The sequence below is a fragment of the Lepus europaeus genome, chromosome 20, assembly GCF_033115175.1.
Source record: "Lepus europaeus isolate LE1 chromosome 20, mLepTim1.pri, whole genome shotgun sequence".
NCBI lineage: Eukaryota > Metazoa > Chordata > Mammalia > Lagomorpha > Leporidae > Lepus > Lepus europaeus.
The window spans coordinates 15,606,657-15,613,078 of NC_084846.1; positions in this window are offsets into that span (position 1 = coordinate 15,606,657).

Consider the following 6,422-nt stretch of genomic DNA (forward strand, 5'->3'; position numbering starts at 1 on the left):
CTCTGTGTAACTCTGACTTTCAAACAAATAAAAATCTTTTTTAAAAAATAAATGTCACTGAAAAGATTCTTTGTTTTCTGTTTATCCTTCCAACTGCTGCATCACGTTGATTTATCTCACTATTGATGTTGTACTTTTTGATAAAATGATGTCTGACAGGCGTCTCCAATCAAATTGTGACCTGTTGTAATTAAGAAGCATTCTATGGAGAATATTTTGTATTTTGTATAAATATCCCTCATCAGCTTTTTTTTATTTTTATGAACTCATGCTTTCCTATTTTACTTATCACGTTATATGACAACATGATCATCATTTATTGGCCAATGAGAGTCCTTTCAAGGAGACTTGGTATCCTATGTCCTCCTTGCTTTTTGAGGACTTCTTTGCCTTCCAGTATGTGTTTGAGGATCATCTAGTGTTTTCTCTGCCATAATCCTGCAGTCAACTATTTCTCCAAGGTTCATTGGTTCTTTTAGTGCAGAGTGATATTTTGGAAGTAACCAGATGCTAGAAGTACACATTGCTACTGACTCTTGGAGCTCTCTGGTCTTCCTTAGAACTGAAAAAAATGCTCCTGTATATATATGCGTGTACATATTTCTGTACACATTCAGATACCTTCAAAGGTTGTAGCAAGATGAATAAAAAAATTTGATTTTGGTACAAAAATTTTGTCCATGCTTACAAGAGATCTTTATAACAAGTCAAAGACAATATGAACTATTGTAATATTGTAAGACAATATTTATTATTGTAAAATTCATATTTAAAAATATGAATTGATTTCTAAACATTTTGCACCAAAGTAAACTTATCATTTAATTCTAGTTTCGATGAATTCTGTAAAAAGTTGGATTTTTTAACTTTTTAATTAAATAGCAGAGCAATAGAATTGAGAGAGAGGGAAGGGGGAGGGAGGGAAGGAGTAAGGGAGGAAGAGAGGGAGGGAGAGAGAGAGAGACAAAGGGAGAGAGAGAGAGAGAGAGAGAGAGAGAGAGAGAGAGAGAGATTCTCTATCTACTGGTTCAGTTCCCAAATGCCTACAGTAGACAGAGCTTGTCCAAGGCAAATCTAGGAGCTTAGAAATCAGTTTAGATGTCATATGTGGGAGCAGGGACCCAAGTACTAGAGCCATCACCTGCTACTTCCATGGAGAATATTACCAGGAAGCCAAAATCAGAAGCAGAGCCAGGACTTGAACCCAGTCACTCTGATACAAAATGCTGACATCCCAAAGGGCAGCTTAATTGCTCTACCACAATGCCCACCATTTTCATAAACTTATTGATGTGTCTTCATATATTTATTGAGAGTTATATATCTATACTTGTATTAGAGATCATGGCTTCATACTCATTTGGCCAATCCCAATAATACCATGGTTTCCCTCCCAGTCCATATTTTAACTCCTTCTTCTAAATGTGAGAAACCTGTTGCAATTATGCTTACTATATTCCCTTCTTTGCCAAAGCCCTCTCTATATAACTAATCTTCCGTTGTTACCACTGGCCTCAACCCTTCGTGAGTGCCTCTTTAAGCTTTCCCATGACTCCTCACACTGAGATTTCTGACATGTATGTACTGCACACCCTCACATGACTCTGACATGCTCCCTCACACTGTATTTTTATTTATTTTTTGACAGGCAGAGAGAGTGAGACAGTGAGAGAGAGAGACAGAGAGAAAGGTCTTCCTTTGCCCTTGGTTCACCCTCCAATGGCCGCCGCGGCTGGCGCGCTGCGGCCGGCGCACCACGCTGATCCGATGGCAGGAGCCAGCTGCTTCTCCTGGTCTCCCATGGGGTGCAGGGCCCAAGCACTTGGGCCATCCTCCACTGCACTCCCTGGCCACAGCAGAGAGCTGGCCTGGAAGAGGGGCAACCAGGACAGAATCCGGTGCCCCTACCGGGACTAGAACCTGGTGTGCCAGCGCCGCAAGGCGGAGGATTAGCCTAGTGAGCCGCGGCGCCAGCCCCTCACACTGTTTTACCTCTGCGTGGCTTCCACTTCCAGTGTGGTCTCTGATACTCTTCCAAGCTCCCTTCCAATTCCTCGAACAGCAGCTGAGGTAGATTTCTACTTTTCTATTCTGCACTTCAATGTTTTAGGATTGAGGTTTAGGAATAGGAAACAAAGAGCTACCCTTTTTTACTTGCCTTAGCTGAACTTAGTTGTGAGAAGTAAGGGGAGTGTGGAATCCAGCGACTACTGATCTTGAGGCCAGACCTCCTAATGGCTACTCCTTTTATTTCCTACAGCTTTCCTGTGTCAGTGAAATCAAGTGAGAAAGTAGAACATGCATTCAGGAAGAGCATAGCCATCTATATGTTATCAATAGTAGGGACTAGGGTGCATGAGGAAGTCTTCAAAAATTTCATTTAAAAACTAGGTACTGATTTTTAACAATTGTATCAAAATTAGCTAACTTTTTAATTCCATTTGTCCTGTGAACTTTTAAAAATTTCTTTGTCTATAGTTTGCCCTGTGTGAGGTCTAGATCACTCTAGGGATACAGGACACATTTATGTATGTGAGACTGCATCATGTAGTTTACACTTAGAGGATTTGAGTATGGAAACTTGGGTGTTGTCAGTTGGACATAGCCTGGATACTACACAGTAGTATATACTATTACACCATAATTTTTTTTATCTGGTCGTTAGTTAACAGATATCTGTGTTGATTCCTTTTCTTAGCTATTCTGCATTGAACTGCAATATACATGGGAGTACAGATAACTCTTTCATATGCTTCTTAATTTGATATGATCTCGTTTTCAATTTTGACTTTGATTTCCTGTGCCTCTGGGGCTTTTCCAAGAACTCTTTGATTATTCTTATAGGGTTTCCTCAGTGTTCTCCAATAATTCGATGGTATCAGGATGTAGATTTAGGTCTTTAAGCCATTTGAGTGGATTTTTGTGCAAGGTGTAATGTAGGGGGCCTTGCTTCATACTTTTGCATGTGTAAATCCAGTTTTCCAAGCACCATTTGTTGAAGAGATTGTCCCTGCACCAAGGATTGATTTTAGCTCCTTGGTCAAAGATACCTTGATTGCAGATGTATGGATTGATTTCTGGCATTTCTATTCTGTTCCATTGATCTATCCATCTGTTTTTGTGCCAGTACCAGGCTGTTTTGATTATAACTGCCCTCTAGTATGTTTTGAAGTCTGGTATTGTGATGTCTCCAGCTTCATTTTTGTTGCATAAGTTTGCTTTAGCTATGAAGGGTCTCTTGTGCACGCATATGAACTTCAGCATCATTTTTTCTCTATCTGAGAAGAATGTCCTTGGTATTTTGATTGGTATCTCATTGAATCTGTAAATTTCTTTCAGCAGTATGGACATTTTGATGATATTCATTTTTCCAATCCATGAACATGGAGGTTTCTTCCATATTTGTGTCTTCTCTTATTTCTTTCTGTAATGTTTTGTAATTCTCATCATAGAGAATTTTGACATCCTTGGTTAAATTTATTACAAGGTATTTGATTTTTTTTGTAAGTATTGTGAATGGAATTGATCTTAGAATTTCTTTCTCAGCTGTGGCATTGTGTATTGATTGATGTTTTTGTGTTGGTTTTACATCCTGCCACTTTACTAAATTCTTTTATGACTTCCACTAGTCTCTAAATGGGATATTTTTCATCATATATATATATATATATATATATATATAGAGAGAGAGAGAGAGAGAGAGAGAGAGAATCAAGTCATCTACAAATAGGGATAGTTTGACCTCCTCCATCCCAATTCATATCCCTTCTTTGTCTTTTTTAATGGTTCTTGTGTTACAGTTTATTTTGTCTGATATTAGGATGGCAACCCCAGTTCTTTTTTTGGTTTCTGTTATCATGGAATACCATTTTCCATTCTTTCAGATGGTAAGATGTGTTTCTTGCAGGCAACAAATAGATTTTTTTTAATCCATCCAATAAGTCTATGTTTTAACTGGAGTTTTGAGGCCATTTGTATTCAAGCTTAGTATTGGTAAGTAAGGACTCGATTCTGCCATTTTCCCATTAATATTCCTATTGTTTATTTGGATTTCCTTTGTGCTTTTACTGGGAGATTTTCTGCCTTCACATTCTTTCTAAGTGATGACCATGTTTCTTTGTGTCTGTGTGAAGCACAACCTTAAGTGTCTTTTGTAAGGCTGGATGGGTGGTGATAAGTTCTTTCAATTTCTGTTTGTTTTGGAAGATCTTTATTTTACTTTCATTCATAAATGAGAGCTTTGACTGGCACAGTATTCTGGGTGACAGTTTCTTTCTCTTAAGTCCTGAAATATGTCTTGTCATTCTCTCCTAGCTTGTGGGTTTCTGATGAGAAGTCAGCTGTGAGTCTAACTGGAGATCCTCTGAAATTAACCTGGCATGTCTCTTATACACATTTTAGAATGTTTTCTTTATGTTTTACTGTGGAGAGTTTGATTACATGTGTTGTCCTGAAGATCTCTTCTGGTCATGTCTATTAGGAGTTCTATGTGCTTCCTGTACTTAGATTCCCTCTCTTCTTCCAAATTCGGAAAGTTTCCTATAAGAATTTCAGTAAGGGCTGGCGCCGCGGCTCACTAGGCTAATCCTCCGCCTTGCAGCACCGGCACACCGGGTTCTAGTCCCGGTCGGGGCACCCAGTTGCTCCTCTTCCAGGACAGCTCTCTGCTGTAGCCCGGGAGTGCAGTGGAGGATGGCCCAAGTGCTTGGGCCCTGCACCCCACGGGGGACCAGGGCAAACACCTGGCTCCTGCCATCAGATCAGCGCAGTGCGCCAGCCACAGCACGCCAACTGCGGCGGCCATTGGAGGGTGAACCAATGGCAAAGGAAGACCTTTCTCTCTGTCTCTCTGTCACTCACTCTCCACTCTGCCTGTCAAAAAGAATAATAATAATAATAATAATAAATTTCAGTAAAAAAACAAAGAAAGAAAAAACAAAAAAAATCACACACCTTCCAATCCATTATCTCTCTCTTTTTTTTTTTTTTTTGGACAGGCAGAGTTAGTCACAGAGAGAGAAAGAGAGAGAGAGAGAGAGAGAAAGGTCTTCCTTCCGTTGGTTCACCCCCCAAATGGCCGCTAGGGCTGGCACACCGTGCCAATCTGAAGCTAGGAGCCAGGTGCCTCCTCCTGTTCTCCCATGTGGGTGCAGGGCCCAAGGACCTGGGCTATCCTCCACTGCACTCCCGGGCCACAGCAGAGAGCTGCACTGGAAGATGAGCAACCGGGACAGAATCCGGCACACCCACCGGGACTAGAACCTGGGTTGCTGGCGCCGCAGGCAGAGGATTAGCCAAGTGAGCCGCGGCGCCGGCCCCATTCTCTCTTTCCATACCTTCAGGAACACCAAAGATCTTGTGAGCAAATGTGTGATGTGGTCAGCCTCTGATGCTTCCATTAGATCCTTTGACCATTGGGCCCCAAATGGGGTGGGGATTGTTCTCCCCAAATGCTTTCTACAAGAGTGAAGGTGGTGACTGCTCACCTCTGATCCTAGATGGTTTGGAGCATGTACTCAAGAGGTGGGTGGTTGGCTGTAGTGGGGTATGTAACACTTCTGAACTGCCTTTCAAATGCATAACTGATTTTTAAAAAGAATTGCCAATGTGAATATTTTTTCAGCAAATAATATTTTGTCATTTTGCTTTAAATATTTTTCAAAAAAATTAATATATATTATATACTGTTATAGTTTTTAAGAATTTTGTGGCTATTTTGAGATTTGCTTATGTGAGTGAAATTGAATAACTTTTCATTTGTGAAACTGATTTGTGAACTAGTCCACAATGTGGACTGATGTGCACAGATATCAGATGATTCTTCTGTAATCAAACTTATATAACGTTATCAATTTCAAATTGAAAAGATACATATAAGGAGATCCTTTTGAGATGTTTTATATGAAAACCAAGAGAAAACAGATATGATAATAGGAAATAAGTGATTGGAAAATTATATGTTTCCTTTCAGTTGTTCAAATGAAACTATAGATTGACAGCTTGGGGGTGCCAGCATGCCTAGTGGAGAGAGACTCAGTCTGACAGGCCAGGGAATTCACTGTGTAGATTGATAGGTGTGAGAGATAAACTTCTAGCCCTCTCTGGAATGTAGTCCACTTATTTATGAATAATGAGGCATGATTTTCCCATAGAATACTGCTCTCCTGGTACTGATAATAGACAGCAATGAGAAACTTTGCTGGCCTTTCATCTGCTTGATAAAGCATCTTGTGGAATGTCAGCCTTGCATGTTTTGTTTCATTCAATACCAATTCTTTCTAACCCTGCCAAATTCCTCAAACCTGTGTGCTGACACAACAATTCTTGTTCCCGTGTAAACAGTGTAAGGGAGTTGCTATCCTAGGACACTGTGGTCCCCAAGAGCTTGTTAGATCATGATGAAATACTAAATGCCAGAGGGG